This window comes from Nerophis lumbriciformis, linkage group LG03 (assembly GCF_033978685.3).
Source record: "Nerophis lumbriciformis linkage group LG03, RoL_Nlum_v2.1, whole genome shotgun sequence".
NCBI lineage: Eukaryota > Metazoa > Chordata > Actinopteri > Syngnathiformes > Syngnathidae > Nerophis > Nerophis lumbriciformis.
In genome coordinates this window covers 57,752,501-57,771,559 of record NC_084550.2, presented here as the reverse complement: position 1 = coordinate 57,771,559, position 19,059 = coordinate 57,752,501, and the positions used below count along the sequence as shown (strand labels likewise).

At 39.0% G+C, this 19,059-nt stretch overlaps 1 long non-coding RNA gene across 1 annotated transcript in view; it reads left to right on the top strand.

Moving 5' to 3' along the window:
- The first annotated feature begins 11,999 nt into the window (after positions 1 to 11,999).
- Positions 12,000 to 19,059, top strand: part of LOC140677529 (uncharacterized) — an 11,286-nt gene continuing 4,226 nt past the window's right edge. The window contains exons 1-2 of the long non-coding RNA XR_012049303.1: positions 12,000 to 12,033; positions 15,798 to 15,863. This is a non-coding gene — a long non-coding RNA (uncharacterized lncRNA). The remainder of the gene's footprint in view (positions 12,034 to 15,797; positions 15,864 to 19,059) is intronic.

Below are 19,059 nucleotides of genomic sequence, written 5' to 3'. Positions count from 1 at the left end.
TCATTTTAAACATTAACTCATTCCTTTACAGAACAAACACATTGAAAAATAAAGTGCAAATGTACTTATTTGTACAAAAGTGTTAACATTGAAAAAACATGACATATACGTGAACATAACAAAAAAGTTGTACTTTTTATATGTCAGGGCCCTATGCTGCATTGCATTTGCAAAAGACCAAATTAGCCAAGAGTCTGTCAGTCATTTGTGCACGATGGGGGCGTAGTATGATGCCACCATGGCTGAAAACTCGCTCCACTGGAGCACTGGAGGCAGGCACTGCCAAGACTCTCATGGCCACTCGGAACAGTGAAGGAAGAGTCTTCATGTTCAATGCCCAGAACAAAAGGGGGAGAGAGTTTGTTTGGGTTGGTGCACTACTTGTAAGTGTATCTTGTGTTTTTTATGTTGATTTAATTAAAAAAAAAAAAAAAAAATTCTTGTGCGGCCCGATACCAATCGATCCACGGACCACCGGTGGTTGGGGACCACTGAGGTAAACAACCAACAGTATGTCAGAAAGCTAGCTAAAACGGTACACATATTCATAATATAGTATACATTTTAACTGACCTTTATTTTACTATTTTTGTCTTTTTTTTAGGTGGCTAAAATACACGGTGCTGCTGACCGCCGTCTAACGTTACGTGTGATATATTGACTAACGTAACCCTGCTTAAAAAAATCACTGAACAAAAAGTATGAATAAGATAGTGAACTGCAACAGATTCCCGTGTTTGCAATAACGTTATAACGTTAGCAGTGAGTTTACAGCCTCACTGATTTAACTACACAGCAAATAAAAGTCACGTTACTTAGCCAATAAACGTTATCTTACATTCAAAACTTACCGTTCTTTGTGCAACTTCAAATGCCGGACGAAGTTGGAAGTTGTTGCCTCTCCATCAGTAATTTTCGAACCGCATGTGTTGCATACTGCAAACCGTTTTGTGTTGACCACCTCGTAATTTTTATACCCAAACGAAATTATTTTAGGTATCATTTTTTGTTCACTGGCGTGTGGTTTGGACATGTCTTCTTCGTTGGTTGTCCTGCAATTTGATTGGATGAATGCTGTGTGATGAAAACAAAGTAGATCTAATTTGATTGGCTGTTGTACTGAGACCACACCAGCTGACACACGCAACGCTGATAGACAAGTACACAATGAAAAATACGGAGCGCTCCCGAATAACTTTTTCATCTTTGGGTTTTGGGGAAAGTAGCAAGTCATGTCAAGTCATGTCAATTCAAAAGGCTCAAGTCCAAGTGAAGTCACAAGTCATTGATGTTAAAGTCTAAGTCGAGTTGCAAGTCTTTTTATATTTTGTCAAGTCGAGTCTAAAGTCATCAAATTCATGACTCGAGTCTGACTCGAGTCCAAGTCATGTGACTCGAGTCCACACCTCTGCTATTTCCACATTCACCCATTCACAGGGCCCCAACCACGACCCATCAGGAGCAAGGGTGACGTGTTTTGCTCAAGGACACGACGGATGTGACGAGGTTGGTAGAAGCTGGGATCGAACCAGGAACCCTCAGGTTGCTGACACAGCCACTCTCCCAACCGCACCTCGCCGTCGTTCTTCTGCTTCGTCTCCTTCTTGTTGTGTGTGCAGTTGTGCACTGAGCTCCAAAAGCCATAGATGTTATTGTAGCATCCCGGAAGAGTTAGTGCAGCGTGTCTACATGTGCAAAGATGGACAGTCGCTCTTTTCTTCTATTTTAGTCAAGTTGTTTACGAAAGGTAAACATGCTGGGCTACAGACTATTAGGGGCGAGCAGCTACACAACAGCTAAGCACACAATAGCACACAAGCTAGACGTACGTATGTAATAATTGAACAATGTTGCGGTCTAAAACAGCACATTTGTCAATATAAACATGTATAAAATAATTAAAGTTGCATATTACTTACATATATAAAGTATCCAGTAACAAAGGTGTCCGCATCATTCAACTCATTAAAAATTTTTTAAAAAGCTGCTATCAACTGCTTGTAGTTATTTTTTTAGTGCATGTAGACGTATGATCCTGACGTTTTTGGTCCAAAGTGTTTGCTTGAAGCACGTCAAAAGGACACACAAAGTCTGTTTTCCTTCTTCCTGCCGCCCACAAGCATAAAGGCTGTTGCCACGGCGACGTAACATGCCAGCGAATGTGCTTAAACGGACTACTGCGAGCCGCCTCACGGCCACCTATTGCCCATGTCTGCACGTGTGAGAGAAACAGGATTACTGCCAAGTGCGTCCGTGCACGTTTTTAATGCCCGTACACGAGAGCGAGCGGTGCAGAGGGGTTAAGGGGGGAGGAGTATATTTATAGCTAGAATTCACTGAAATTGAAGTATTTCTTATATATATATATATATATATATATATATATATATATATATATATATATATATATATATATATAATTATATATATAATTATATAATATATATATATATATATATATATATATATATATCAGTGACGTGCAGTCATGGAAAGAAAAAAAAAGAAAAATTGTTATATGTATCCAGTGATTATACTATAAAGTTATTTTCCATTTAACTTCACCAGTTTTAGATTATTTTTATTCAAAATCGCTGAATTTTCACATTTGCCGTTCAAATACTGAGAAGAGACGGTGCGGTGAACAGCAGCCAGTTGAGGCACGTCACTCAGTGCCGCAACATGGATTGCGCAATGACTCGGCTAACTGCTGGCCTGCTGTGCAGTGAAACTGTATTGCTATATGAATTATATTATACATTTCCATAGTTTAGTTAGCTGAGGTATAGAATGTACAGTGTATTTTGTCAACAACTGTATGTGTGTAACGTATTTCTTGTGCTGAGCGATCATAAAACGGCTGCAAAAGACGCACTGGCTGAGGCTCGCCTCCTGCACCCCCGCCGTAGAATCAACTAAAGCCCACACTTAAACTTTCCACGTGTAAGAGTGAATCTATTTAAAAAAATTATTTCATAAGAAGCCAAAAAGTGCAAAAACAATAATGTTGGTGTTGGAGGAGTTGTGAATGACTGCAGGGACACAACATTAGGTACACCTGCAGACTGCAGGTGTACCTAATTCACAACTCCTCCAACACGAACATTATTGTTTTTGCACTTTTTGGCTTCTTATTAAATAACCTTTGTAACCTATTTTTATGGGCTTTCCTCTTTGTGATGTTAAGTTCCTGTTATGCGCTGTTATACAGTATATGCCTTGAGCTCTTATTTTGAAGGCGCTAAGAGCGGAAGCGATGTCACGTTGCAGAGGTTTTTGAAAGAAGGTAAATAAAGTGGTCCTCGTGTAAACTGGAGCCTCCGTGTTTGTTATTTTGTAGTTTCATACAGTATAGGCGACATTTACAAACCCTCGGTTACACTTTTTTAAATAGATTCAATCTTGCACGTGGAAAGTTTAAGTGAGGGCTTTAGTTGCGGCGCATGGACTTAATTTCTAAGTAAAGGTAAGACCATAATAACGTTTTTTTTATTAAATGTGCTTTTTTGTGTGCTACAGTTTGTATGTGTAAAGTTAAAGTTAAGTTAAAGTACCAATGATTGTCACACACACACTAGGTGTGGTGAAATTTGTCCTCTGCATTTGACCCATCCCCTTGATCACCCCCTGGGAGGTGAGGGGAGCAGTGGGCAGTAGCGGCGCCGCGCCTGGGAATCATTTTTGGTGATTTAACCCCCAATTCCAACCCTTGATGCTGAGTGCCAAGCAGGGAAGAATGCTGGTATGAGCTTTTAAACATAACCCGTTAACTGCTGCCAATCAAATGGTGAATAAGATACTCTTTAGGGTTCATATGTTTGTAAATCTGACTGTGATGAAGTCAGTGCCTCACCAGCCATCAACCTCACCGCACGTCACTGATATATATATATATATATATATATATATATATATATATATATATATATATATATATATATATATATACAAACCCCGTTTCCATATGAGTTGGGAAGTTGTGTTAGATGTAAATATAAACGGAATACAATGATTTGCAAATCCTTTTCAACCCATATTCAATTGAATGCACTACAAAGACAAGATATTTGATGTTCAAACTCATAAACTTTATTTCTTTTTTGCAAATAATAATTAACTTAGAATTTCATGGCTGCAACACGTGCCAAAGTAGTTGGGAAAGGGCATGTTCACCACTGTGTTACATCACCTTTTCTTTTAACAACACTCAAAAAACGATTGGGAACTGAGGAAACTAATTGTTGAAGCTTTGAAAGTGGAATTCTTTCCCATTCTCGTTTTATGTAGAGCTTCAGTCGTTCAACAGTCCGGGGTCTCCGCTGTCGTATTTTACGCTTCATAATGCGCCACACATTTTCGATGAGAGACAGGTCTGGACTGCCAGTAAAGTACCCGCACTCTTTTTTTATGAAGCCACGCTGTTGTAACACGTGCTGAATGTGGCTTGGCATTATCTTGCTGAAATAAGCAGGGGCGTCCATGAAAAAGACAGCGCTTAGATGGCAGCATATGTTGTTCCAAAACCTGTATGTACCTTTCAGCATTAATGGTGCCTTCACAGATGTGTAAGTTACCCATGCCTTGGGCACTAATACACCCCCATACCATCACAGATGCTGGCTTTTGAACTTTGCGTCGATAACAGTCTGGATGGTTCGCTTCCCCTTTGGTCCGGATGACACGATGTCGAATATTTCCAAAAACAATTTGAAATGTGGACTCGTCAGACCACAGAACACTTTTCCACTTTGCATGAGTCCATCTTAGATGATCTCGGACCCAGAGAAGCCGGCGGCGTTTCTGGATGTTGTTGATAAATGGCTTTCGCTTTGCATAGTAGATTTTTAACTTGCACTTACAGATGTAGCGACAAACTGTATTTAGTGACAGTGGTTTTCTGAAGTGTTCCTGAGCCCATGTGGTGATATCCTTTAGAGATTGATGTCAGTTTTTGATACAGTGCCGTCTGAGGGATCGAAGATCACAGTCATTCAATGTTGGTTTCTGGCCATGCCGCTTACGTGGAGTGATTTCTCCAGATTCTCTGAACCTTTTAATGATATTATATACCGTAGATGTTGAAATCCCTAAATTTCTTGCAATTGCACTTTGAGAAACGTTGTTCTTAAACTGTTTGACTATTTGATCACGCAGTTGTGAACAAAGGGGTGTACCTCGCTCCATCCTTTCTTGTGAAAGACTGAGCATTTTTTGGGAAGCTGTTTTTATACCCAATCATGGCACCCACCTGTTCCCAATTAGCCTGCACACATGTGGAATGTTCCAAATAAGTGTTTGATGAGCATTCCTCAACTTTATCAGTATTTATTGCCACCTTTCCCAACTTCTTTGTCACGTGTTGCTGGCATCAAATTCTAAAGTTAATGATTATTTGCAAAAAAAATTTTTTTTATCAGTTTGAACATCAAATATGTTGTCTTTGTAGCATATTCAACTGAATATGGGTTGAAAATGATTTGCAAATCATTGTATTCCGTTTATATTTACATCTAACACAATTTCCCAACTCATATGGAAACGGGGTTTGTATAAAATTTAGTTTTGCATGTCTCATGACACATTATCTGCATGTAATATTGGCTGCATTTCAGGTAGTTGTTTGTGTGCCATGTTGTTCCAGACCACAGCAAACATTACCTAGCTTGCCAAAGATTGTAATAAATCTATTAAAAGAAGACAGCCTGCAGTTTCCTTTAACTTGGACACACACATCTATACCTTTGGCCATTACAAGCCAATAATTTCCAGGAGTTATCTCACCTTCTGAGTAACCTCTGATTTACTAATGGTTTCTAATGTTGTAAAAATGTGTAGAATAAATATTACATTTCAACATTTCTGTCAACGAAGATTTGCAACACATAGTCATTTGATAGTAGGCTATTATATCATTATAAGACTTATATACGGCTTTTCATATTTTGCGGCTCCAGACAGATTTGTTTTTTGTATTTTTGGTCCAATATGGTTCTTTCAACATCTTGAGTTGCCGACCCCTGGGCTAGGCTATAGGCTACTAGGAGCTAGCAGCTACACAACAGCTAAGCACGCAAGTGAGACAAATGTAATAGGTGCCCTTAGTTGAACAATATTTCAGTCTAAAACAGCACATTTGTCAGTATAAACATAACTCATATAATAATAAAGTCAAAATAATAAAGAAATAATTATAGTTGCATATTATTTACACATACAAAGTCTCCAAGGCAGAAGAAGCGTATTAGAAAATACCCAGTAACAAAAATGTCCGCATCATTCAACCGATTTAATTATTGTGTCCCCAAATCTGTCATAAGGTTCGTGTTTTTCATTCCATTGTTCCTGTTTGGCAGACCGGGGTGGTGGTTCCTCTCTTTAAGAAGGGAAACCGGAGGGTGTGTTCCAACTATCGTGGGATCACACTCCTCAGCCTTCCCGGTAAGGTCTATTCAGGTGTACTGGAGAGGAGGCTACGCCGGATAGTCGAACCTCGGATTCAGGAGGAACAGTGTGGTTTTCGTCCTGGTCGTGGAACTGTGGACCTGCTCTATACTCTCGGCAGGGTCCTTGAGGGTGCATGGGAGTTTGCCCAACCAGTCTACATGTGCTTTGTGGACTTGGAGAAGGCATTCGACCGTGTACCCCGGGAAGTCCTGTGGGGAGTGCTCAGAGAGTATGGGGTAACGGACTGTCTTATTGTGGCGGTTCGCTCCCTGTATGATCAGTGTCAGAGCTTGGTCCAAATTGCTGGCAGTAGGTGGGACCCGTTTCCAGTGAGGGTTGGACTCCGCCAGGGCTGCCCTTTGTCACCGATTCTGTTCATAACCTTTATGGACAGAATTTCTAGGCGCAGTCAAGGCGTTGAGGGTATCTGGTTTGGTGGCTGCAGGATTAGGTCTCTGCTTTTTGCAGATGATGTGGTCCTGATGGCTTCATCTGGCCAAGATCTTCAGCTCTCACTGGATCGGTTCGCAGCTGAGTGTGAAGCGACTGGGATGGGAATCAGCACCTCCAAGTCCGAGTCCATGGTTCTCGCCTGGAAAAGGGTGGAGTGCCATCTCCGGGTTGGGGAGGAGACCCTGCCCCAAGTGGAGGAGTTCAAGTACCTCGGAGTCTTGTTCACGAGTGAGGGAGGAGTGGATCGTGAGATCGACAGGCGGATCGGTGCGGCATCTTCAGTAATGCGGACGCTGTATCGATCCGTTGTGGTGAAGAAGGAGCTGAGCCGGAAGGCAAAGCTCTCGATTTACCGGTCGATCTACGTTCCCATCCTCACCTTTGGTCATGAGCTTTGGGTCATGACCGAAAGGACAAGATCACGGGTAAAAGCGGCCGAAATGAGTTTCCTCCGCTAGGTGGCGGGGCTCTCCCTTAGAGATAGGGTGAGAAACTCTGTCATCCGGGGGGAGCTCAAAGTAAAGCCGCTGCTCCTCCACATGGAGAGGAGCCAGATGAGGTGGTTCGGGCATCTGGTCAGGATGCCACCCGTACGCCTCCCTAGGGAGGTATTTAGGGCACGTTCGACCCGTAGGAGGCCACGGGGAAGACCCAGGACACGTTGGGAAGACTGGCCTGGGAACGCCTCGGGATCCCCCGGGAGGAGTTGGACGAAGTGGCTGGGGAGAGGGAAGTCTGGGTTTCCCTGCTTAGGCTGCTTCCCCCGCGACCCGACCTCGGATAAGCGGAAGAAGATGGATGGATGGATGGATGTTCCTGTTTGGTTAATTTAACATTCCACACTACAAAATAACAAAAGTATTTGTCATTATATTGTACGGGATTGATATCGTTTCGGCCAATAGTCAATCCAGCAGGCACAAGACATTGATACAACGTTGATTATACGTACATGTCCTTTAAAACTGACTTTGAAACAACGTTGCAAAATAGTTGTATTTGTAAATTGAGACATTGTTGATGTCTAACGTTAGATCCACGTTGTTGGTCGGGAAACGACCAAATTGCAATGGTCAAATCAACGTCAGTCAGAAGCCAACATTGATTAAACGTCGTCAAAAAGCATGTTGCTTCAACGTTGTATTTGTGTTGTGGAATATTGGTTGGGAAATGACCAAAATTCAATGGTCAAATCAACGTCAGGTCTATGTACCTTCCATCCATTGTCTACCGCTTATTATTCCAATTTAGCAGTAAGCTATAATCATCAAAATATTTATTATCCAGAATACAAGATTTTCAATGTATTGTCCGTCCACTCGGTCTCAGGACGTGTCGTGTTGTGTGAGTCAGCCATTAGCATAATGTCTTCATGATGGCGTTGATGAGCTGTCCGTCACAAAGCCTCAACGTTATTAAAACGCTCTCATGGGAGATTTTAGCAGCATCAACTAAAATTAGCATCCGTCACTTCTCATCGCCACCTCGCTGCCATTTTCCATTCCATTTCCACTCAACTGATGGCCCGTTTTTCTTTCTTCTTTATTGGCATCCTCCGTCCCCTCCGGGCAAAAGCCACTTCTCTCTCCTGACTCCGAGCAAATGTGTAATTTAGCAGCTGGCTGTAGGAAGCAGACATTGGGGGAAATGATGGTTCTTGGAGGAGAGGATGCTGGAACGTCACGCTTGTTGCAAACAGATGGACGACCTTGGTGTCTGCTCCAACGTGACCTCCAGCCTTTGACAAAATGTCACCTCGCCAACACCAGCGCTTGTTGCGTCAACAGGATGTTTGCATCAATATGCCAGGATCAGGACTCGGAGGTAAACTGAGCATCCTTCAACTCATAACAACCCTTCAAGTCAAACAAGTTTATTAGATGTCCATCCATCCACCCATTTTCTGCCGCTTGTCCCTTTGTGATGTCCATAAATGTGTGAAGGCTTTCCAATCAACTATATTTATATACTTTTTATATAATTGACAATATATTTTTATACATTTTTTAAATTTTGTAAAAATTATGATTTTTTTTTTTACCATTTTATATATATATATATATATATATATATACACACACACACAGGTAAAAGCCAGTAAATTAGAATATTTTGAAAAACTTGATTTATTTCAGTAATTGCATTCAAAAGGTGTAACTTGTACATTATATTTATTCATTGCACACAGACTGATGCATTCCAATGTTTATTTCATTTAATTTTGATGATTTGAAGTGGCAACAAATGAAAATCCAAAATTCCGTGTGTCACAAAATTAGAATATTACTTAAGGCTAATACAAAAAAGGGATTTTTAGAAATGTTGGCCAACTGAAAAGTATGAAAATGAAAAATATGAGCATGTACAATACTCAATACTTGGTTGGAGCTCCTTTTGCCTCAATTACTGTGTTAATGCGGCGTGGCATGGAGTCGATGAGTTTCTGGCACTGCTCAGGTGTTATGAGAGCCCAGGTTGCTCTGATAGTGGCCTTCAACTCTTCTGCGTTTTTGGGTCTGGCATTCTGCATCTTCCTTTTCACAATACCCCACAGATTTTCTATGGGGCTAAGGTCAGGGGAGTTGGCGGGCCAATTTAGAACAGAAATACCATGGTCCGTAAACCAGGCACGGGTAGATTTTGCGCTGTGTGCAGGCGCCAAGTCCTGTTGGAACTTGAAATCTCCATCTCCATAGAGCAGGTCAGCAGCAGGAAGCATGAAGTGCTCTAAAACTTGCTGGTAGACGGCTGCGTTGACCCTGGATCTCAGGAAACAGAGTGGACCGACACCAGCAGATGACATGGCACCCCAAACCATCACTGATGGTGGAAACTTTACACTAGACTTCAGGCAATGTGGATCCTGTGCCTCTCCTGTCTTCCTCCAGACTCTGGGACCTCGATTTCCAAAGGAAATGCAAAATTTGCATGGTTGGGTGATGGTTTGGGGTGCCATGTCATCTGCTGGTGTCGGTACGGACCATGGTATTTCTGTTCTAAATTGGCCCGCCAACTCCCCTGACCTTAGCCCCATAGAAAATCTGTGGGGTATTGTGAAAAGGAAGATGCAGAATGCCAGACCCAAAAACGCAGAAGAGTTGAAGGCCACTATCAGAGCAACCTGGGCTCTCATAACACCTGAGCAGTGCCAGAAACTCATCGACTCCATGCCACGCCGCATTAACGCAGTAATTGAGGCAACAGGAGCTCCAACCAAGTATTGAGTATTGTACATGCTCATATTTTTCATTTTCATACTTTTCAGTTGGCCAACATTTCTAAAAATCCCTTTTTTGTATTAGCCTTAAGTAATATTCTAATTTTGTGACACACGGAATTTTGGATTTTCATTTGTTGCCACTTCAAATCATCAAAATTAAATGAAATAAACATTTGAATGCATCAGTCTGTGTGCAATGAATAAATATAATGTACAAGTTACACCTTTTGAATGCAATTACTGAAATAAATCAAGTTTTTCAAAATATTCTAATTTACTGGCTTTTACCTGTATGTATGTATGTATGTATATATATATATATATATAAATATATATATATATATATATATATATATTAGATTTATTAAAAAGAAATATTAATTACTAATTTATATATATATATATATATATATATATATATATATATATATATATATATATATATATATATACAGTACAGGCCAAAAGTTTGGACACACCTTCTCATTGACAACACTACTGATAGTCCAAACCCCATTGATAAAGCAAGAAATTCCACTAATCAACCCTAATTAGGCACACCTGTGAAGTGAAAACCATTTCAGGTGACTACCTCTTGAAGCTCATCGAGAGAATGCCAAGAGTGTGCAAAGCAGTAATCAGAAAAAAGGGTGGCTATTTTGAAGAAACTAGAATATAAAACATGTTTTCAGTTATTTCACCTTTTTTGTTAAGTACATAACTCCACATGTGTTCATTCATAGTTGTGATGCCTTCAGTGACATCCTAAGACACCTAATCTAAGATGTCCCTTAACCGAAAAAAGGGTTTAATAAAACACTTCAATCAATCAATCAATCAATTAATGTTTATTTATATAGCCCTAAATCACACGTGTCTCAAAGGGCTGCACAAGCCACAACGACATCCGCGGTACAGAGCCCACATAAGGGCAAGGAAAAACTCACCCCAGTGGGACGTCGATGTGAATGACTATAAGAAACCTTGGAGAGGACCACATATGTGGGTAACACCCCCCCCCCCCCCCTCTAGGGGAGACCGGATGCAATGGACGTCGAGTGGGTCTGACTTAATATTGTGAAAGTCCAGTCCATAGTGGATCCAACATAGTAGTCAAAGTCCAGTCCACAGTGGATCTAACATAATAGTGAGAGTCCAGTCCATAGTGAATCTAACATAATAGTGAGAGTCCAGTCCATAGTGGATCTAACATAATAGTGAGAGTCCAGTCCATAGTGGATCTAACATAATAGTGAGAGTCCAGTCCATAGTGGGGCCAGCAGGAGATCATCTCGAGCGGAGACGGGTCAGCAGCGCAGAGATGTCCCCAACCGATGCACAGGCGAGCGGTCCACCCCGGGTCCCGACTCTGGACAGCCAGCATTTCATCCATGGCCACTTAAGTATTCAAACATGCATTTTTACTCACTTTATGTTATGATTTGTTTAAACCCAGGGCATTAATTGAGATAGTGATAGGATAAATAAATACAGTCATCTTTTATTATTTTTATTTTTATTTGGACTTATTTTTATTTTTTTATTTTTTTATTTTATTTGTATTTTATTTGTATTTTTTATTTTTTTATTATTTTATTCTGTTGAGAAATAGCTGTCCCCAATCTTGACACCTACATTTCAAATACTGCTTAAAACCTTTTTTTTTTTAGATTTGTTTCAATGGTATAATTTAAAATATATTTATGATTAAGTTTAAACAGCGGTTGAAAGACATAGAGTTATTGTAGGTTTAATTTTAAAATTATAAGACTGAGCTCAAAAAATCATGTCCCCAGTTTTTATGTCACTACCAGGACACAAGAGTTTTAGAGGCGTGGCTGAGTCTAAATTTAGGCCCCACCCCTAAAGACGTGACCAGAAAGTGACATTGCATTTCTGCCCCTCATGGCTGATTGGTAAGTAACTTAATCCTATAGTTTTTAAATAAATGTGTTGCAAAGTCTGAAAATCAGTGAGTGTCTTTAAAAACTGTCACTATATTTTTAATTATGTCAAGTTTTTCAGCTTTTATGCAACATATGTTTTTATGAGTGTATGTGTTTGCTTGACATGTGCTTGCTAGCAATAAAAATTAGCTGGAATTGTCACCCAAAACATTCGATAACGTTTCGGTGGTGACAGAATGAAATGCAAAGTAGTTGAATCCTACAATTTTGAAATAATGTGTTCACAAAGTCTTAAAATCAATGATTATTTAAGAATAATTGTTTTAATAATCTATTTGACAACACTACTGATGGTCCAAACCCCATTGATAAAGCAAGAAATTCCACTAATCAACCCTAATTAGGCACACCTGTGAAGTGAAAACCATTTCAGGTGACTACCTCTTGAAGCTCTTAGTCTATTATCTGTATTTGTAGGAGAGACAGAATCAAGACACTAACATGCCAAAACCAAATAACAAAAAGTAGAAGAGAAAAGTTGAGAGAATACGGAGAAAGAGGGAAGGCTGACCCAGTTAACACCAAGACTATTTGAAGAAGGAATAAGAAAGAAATAAGAAAATAAATGATTTATCGGCCAGGGTGCAAAGGAAGCCTAACCCTACACTGCAAAAAGTCAGTGTTCAAAAACAAGAAAAGAAAATACAAAAATGAGGGGTATTTTATTTGAACTAAGCAAAATTATCTGCCAATAGAACAAGAAAATGTGGCTTGTCAAGACTTTCCAAAACAAGTACAATTAGCTAACCTCAATGAACCCAAAAATACCTTAAAGGGGAACATTATCACCAGACCTATGTAAGCGTCAATATATACCTTGATGTTGCAGAAAAAAGACCATATATTTTTTTAACTGATTTCCGAACTCTAAATGGGTGAATTTTGGCGAATTAAACACCTTTCTATTATTCGCTCTCGGAGCGATGACGTCACAACGTGACGTCACATCGGGAAGCAATCCGCCATTTTCTCAAACACATTACAAACACTGAGTCAAATCAGCTCTGTTATTTTCCGTTTTTTTCGACTGTTTTCCGTACCTTGGAGACATCATGCCTCGTCGGTGTGTTGTCGGAGGGTGTAACAACACGAACAGGGACGGATTCAAGTTGCACCAGTGGCCCAAAGATGCGAAAGTGGCAAGAAATTGGACGTTTGTTCCGCACACTTTACCGACGAAAGCTATGCTACGACAGAGATGGCAAGAATGTGTGGATACCCTGCGACACTCAAAGCAGATGCATTTCCAACTGGACTGGACAGATCAGCTTTCAGGAAAAGAGAGCGGATGAGGGTATGTCTACAGAATATATTAATTGATGAAAACTGGGCTGTCTGCACTCTCAGAGTGCATGTTGTTGCCAAATGTATTTCATATGCTGTAAACCTAGTTCATAGTTGTTAGTTTCCTTTAATGCCAAACAAACACATACCAATCGTTGGTTAGAAGGCGATCGCCGAATTCGTCCTCGCTTCCTCCCGTGTCGCTGGCTGTCGTGTCGTTTTCGTCGGTTTCGCTTGCATACGGTTCAAACCGATATGGCTCAATAGCTTCAGTTTCTTCTTCAATTTCGTTTTCGCTACCTGCCTCCACACTACAACCATCCGTTTCAATACATGCGTAATCTGTTGAATCGCTTAAGCCGCTGAAATCCGAGTCTGAATCCGAGCTAATGTCGCTATACCTTGCTGTTCTATGCGCCATGTTTGTTTGTACTGGCATCACTGTGTGACGTCACAGGAAAATGGACGGGTGTATATAACGATGGTTAAAATCAGGCACTTTGAAGCTTTTTTAGGGATATTGCGTGATGGGTAAAATTTGGAAAAAAACTTCGAAAAATAAAACAAGCCACTGGGAACTGATTTTTAATGGTTTTGACCCTTCTGAAATTGTGATAATGTTCCCCTTTAAAATAAGTATATTCTCACTAATTACAAGTGCACTTTTCTTGATAGAAAAAAAAGACACCTTTTTGCTCAATATGTTGAAAAAATTCTTAAATGAAGTAAATGCTAGTGCCATTATCTTGACATAATGATATGCGCTTGGCATTACATTTCTTGAAACCAGCAAACTTATACTAAAAACTAATTTATTGTTCTTAATGGAAAGGCAACAAGGCAAGCGCTTGTTACTCTCGGGGTCTCCTAGTCGCTCAGGCAAATCATATGGTCTAAAAATGCATTTTTCCATCGACAACATGACATCATCGCGCCAAGTGTGTGCTCTTTCAGTCAATTAGTGTGCATATATACAGCCCGGCCCCCGGCTTAATTTTTTTTATATTGTAATTTTGAAGTATTTATCTGAATGTGCATGAACTATCTCTGTTCAAAATTGTTAGAATGTCACATGTTAAATGTTTAAATATTAACTGTCAGTTTACTGTACTGTGCTAACAGTACTACTATATGAGTACGTATTTTGTATTGTTTCAGTGAAAATAAAACAGCAAAGTCCATTTGGCTGTCATCTGTTTTAATTATGAGACACAATTGTGTCAAAGTCATGATTTTTTATTTCATGCTTGAAAAAAGACATGTTTACTTTGAAAAAGCAGTTTTATACTTGTGAGTGTTGATGACACAGCTTTTTTGCAAGAGTTGATATTCTAGTTTCAAGCATGTTTTACTCAATATAGGTCATCAAATCTCAGCAACAAGCTGTAATATCTTACTGAGATCATTTAGGACCAAAACACTTAAAACAAGTAAAACACTCTAACATAAAATCTGCTTAGTGAGAATAATTATCTTATCAGACAGAAAATAAGCAAATATCACCCTTATTTGAGATATTTAATCTTACTTAGATTTCACTTTTTGCAGTGTAACATGCCAAAACCAAATAACAAAAAGTAGAAGAGAAAGGTTGAGAGAATACGGAGAAAGAGGGAAGGCTGACCCAGTTAACACTAAGACTATTTGATGAAGGAAATAGAAATAAATAAGAAAATAAATGATTTATCGGCCAGGGTGCAAAAGACGCCTAAACCTAAACCTGGAGGTCCAAGACTATGTTTAAACTGCAGGCCAAAGTGGAACAAATCAGATTTTTTTTTTAAATCAGATTTTTTACTACTGACTGTTTAGATCAGGGGTGCCCACACCTTTTCTGCAGGCGAACTACTTTTCAATTGATCAAGTCGTGGGGATCTACCTCATTCATATATATAATTTATATTTACTTATTTATGAAATATATGTTTTTGTTAACAAGTTAAAGGTGTTTAATGATAATGCAAGCATGTTTAACACATATAGTTAATATTGGTAAAAATTTAAAGGTGTTTAAAGATAATACAAGCATGTTTAACACATATAGTTAATATTGTTAACAAGTTAAAAGGTGTTTAAAGATAATACAAGCATGTTTAACACATATACTGTAGTTAATATTGGTAACAAGTTAAAGGTGTTTAATAATAATACAAGCATGTTTAACACATATAGTTAATATTGTTAACAAGTTAAAAGTGTTTAAAGATAATACAAGCATGTTTAACACGTATAGTTAATATTGTTAACAAGTTAAAGGTGTTTAAAGATAATACAAGCATGTTTAACACATACAGTTAATATTGTTAACAAGTTAAAGGTGTTTAAAATAATAATGGATTAGATTTATATAGCGCTTTTCTAGGTACTCAAAGCGCTTCACAGAGAAGTGAGAACCCATCATTCATTTTTACAACTCTTTCATTCACCAGTGTGAGCGGCACCAGGGGCAAGGGTGAAGTGTCCTGCCCAAGGACACAACGGCAGAGATTTGGAAGGTAAGAGGCGGGGAGCGAATCTGCAACCCTCAGGTTTCTGGCACGGCCGCTCTACCCACTGCGCCATACCGCATATAGTTAATATTGGTAATAAGTTAAAGGTGTTTAATGATAATACAAGCATGTTTAACACATATAGTTAATATTGGTAATAAGTTAAAGGTGTTTAATGATAATACAAGCATGTTTAACACATATAGTTAATATTGTTAATAAGTTAAAGGTGTTTAATGATAATACAAGCATGTTTAACACATATAGTTAATATTGTTAATAAGTTAAAGGTGTTTAATGATATTACAAGCATGTTTAACACACATAGTTAATATTGGTAATAAGTTAAAGGTGTTTAATGATGACATATAGATTCCTTTCTTTCATGAAGACAAGAATATAAGTTGGTGTATTACCTGATTCTGATGACTTGCATTGATAGGAATCAGACAGTGGTGCTGATAACGTCCACATTTTCAAATGGAGGAGAATAAAAGTCCTCCTTTCTGTCCACATGAAAGTGGTTGGTTTTTGGCATCTTATTTGTCCAGCTTCCGTACTCCTTTGTATACACTTTACAAGAAATGCATTGGCGGCAAACTCCGTAGCTTGCTAGCTTGTGCACGCCAGCTTTCTGAGACTCTTATTTTGTTAGCGCAGGCAGGATGATGCAGGGTAGGGATGTCCCGATCCAGGTTTTTGCACTTCCGATCCGATACCGATATTGTTTTTGCACTTCCGATCCGATACCGATACTGACCGATACCGATACTGGCCTATCCAAGCATGTATTAAAGTTTAAAGTTATTTAGCCTACTTAGTTGTCAGAATCATGTTGAAAAGGGTTTTAGTACTCTTAATAACAACTAGTCAGCTGAATTAGGTGAGTTTGAATAATACACAATGGTTGGTAACAAGAAACTGACCTGTTTATTCAAGGAGAAACACAAAATAGAAACAATTATACATGACAAACAGAAATGGCATCATTGAACTAGGGCTGGGCGATATGGCATTTTTTTAATATTGCGATATTTTAAGGCCATATTGCGATACACGATATATATGTGGATATTTTGCCTTAGCCTTGAATGAACACTTGATGCATATAATCACAGCAGTATGATGATTCTATGTGTTTTGATTGATTGATTGAGACTTTTATTAGTAGGTTGCACAGTGAAGTACATATTCCGTACAATTGACCACTAAATGGTAACACCCCAATACGTTTTTCAACTTGTTTAAGTCGGGGTCCACTTAAATTGATTCAAGATACAGATATATACTATCATCATAATACAGTCATCACACAAGATAATCACATTGAATTATTTACATTATTTATAATCCGGGGTGTGGATGGGGGCGCCGGATGTAAGTGTCAAAAAGACAGCTAAAAGAGTTTGATATGAGAATAAATCTAAAATTAAAATATAGGGTAGAAATGCACCCATTTGCAGGAAATGTAGTCTTGATTTTCAAAATTGTCTTTCAAGGCTTGCATGTCTACATTAAAACATTCATCTTCATACAGCATCATGCTATTTTTAAACTTTCATGCAGAGAAGGAAATCACAACTAAAAAAATCACTAATTTTTTCATACGGTGTTGATGTGGAAATTTTTGCCTCGGCATTTTGATGGTGGACGTGTGGCACCGAATGGAGATAAGCGTCTCGACAGACGTCACAATATTTGAACAATGATGACGAAAACTGTTTTCTCTGTCGTGTCCGTGTGTCGAAAATTGTTATGCGCTTATTTTTTTATTTGATTTTGTGCGTGGCATATAATTGCTATGCGCACAGGCGCGCACCTTAGAGAGAACGTTGGTCACACGGCTGCACTAGCATCACAGCTAACGTTAGCCATGCTGCTACCTCTCTGCTCGGGGAGGACGTATACGTATGTGACGTATGACGTGACAGTATGTGACATATGACGAGACAGTATGTGACGTGTGTAAGAAGGTGCGCTTGCTGTCTGTGAGAGGGAGACACAGAAAAGAGTGAGAAGAGCCTGTAGTGTAATGCCAGCAGCTAAAAGCAACTGCGTGAGAATCCACAGATGGATGTGTTGAAGGTGTGCTGGAAAATGCGGAACGGAAATTATGGAGCAGCAGAAAAGTGGAATGTATTATTTAAATCAGTGCGTTTGAAAACACGGACCGGAGTTTTTTTTTTAAACTGGATCTGGATCGGCATTTTCCCATGCCTTGCCGATACGCATTTTTTGGCAAATATTGGCGGCCGATCCGATCCAAATATCGGATCGGGACATCCCTAATGCAGAGCTTTTATTGTGCAACTGTGCAGTCGGTCTTTGGAGTTTTGACGACAGGTACGGCGCCAGAGTCTGTTGAAATAAAAATTGTTTCTCGCTTTCCTGTCGGTAATTTGTTCTTAATAATGAGCTGGCAGCAGCCAGCGTCATCTTAGAAGACCCTCGGGTGCCGTGAATGTCAATCAAGTGACGAAAGTGACGTCATAGTGAAGATTTATGATCGCTCATTTTTAGGACTATTTTAATGCCTGGCTGGCGATCGACCGGTAGCTCGCAATCGACGTAATGTGCACCCCTGGTTTAGATTATAAGTAACGTGATCTTTATCAGTCTGAAGTATAAACGCCCCAATGTGGCATGAAAACAAAGGAAGTTGACCGAATTCTTTAAATGAGCAATGAAGTCACTGCTACAGGAGAAAAGATCAGCGTGAATACTGAACCCACGTGGGTACTTATTTTCCAACTGATATCAACAGTTTTCTACAAAAATAAATGATTTTATTGACCACAAAACATAAGTGTATATTTCCAACATCAATCATGTTATGAGTTAATATTAAGCAATAAGGTTGAGGGAATATGAAACAACCTTGCAAACAAAATAGTGGTCACTACCGAAACACTGGGTGTTTACAAAAAAAAAAAAAAAAAGAGTATATTGAGTTATAAAATATTATAATACTGATTGTTTAAATATATGTTTAATTTCATAAATCATTACCTCTGAAGTCAATCTGATCAGTGTTATGCGTTTTAAAAAGAAAAATTGCACGTCGATTTTGAAGAATTTCATACATTGAAGTGAAAACATTTGTTAAAAAGTTGATTTTTAGGGATTTTATTATTAAAAAATCTCTATTTAAAAAAAAAAAAAATCTTTACACAAAGTAAGTACGCATGACATTAACAGAGTA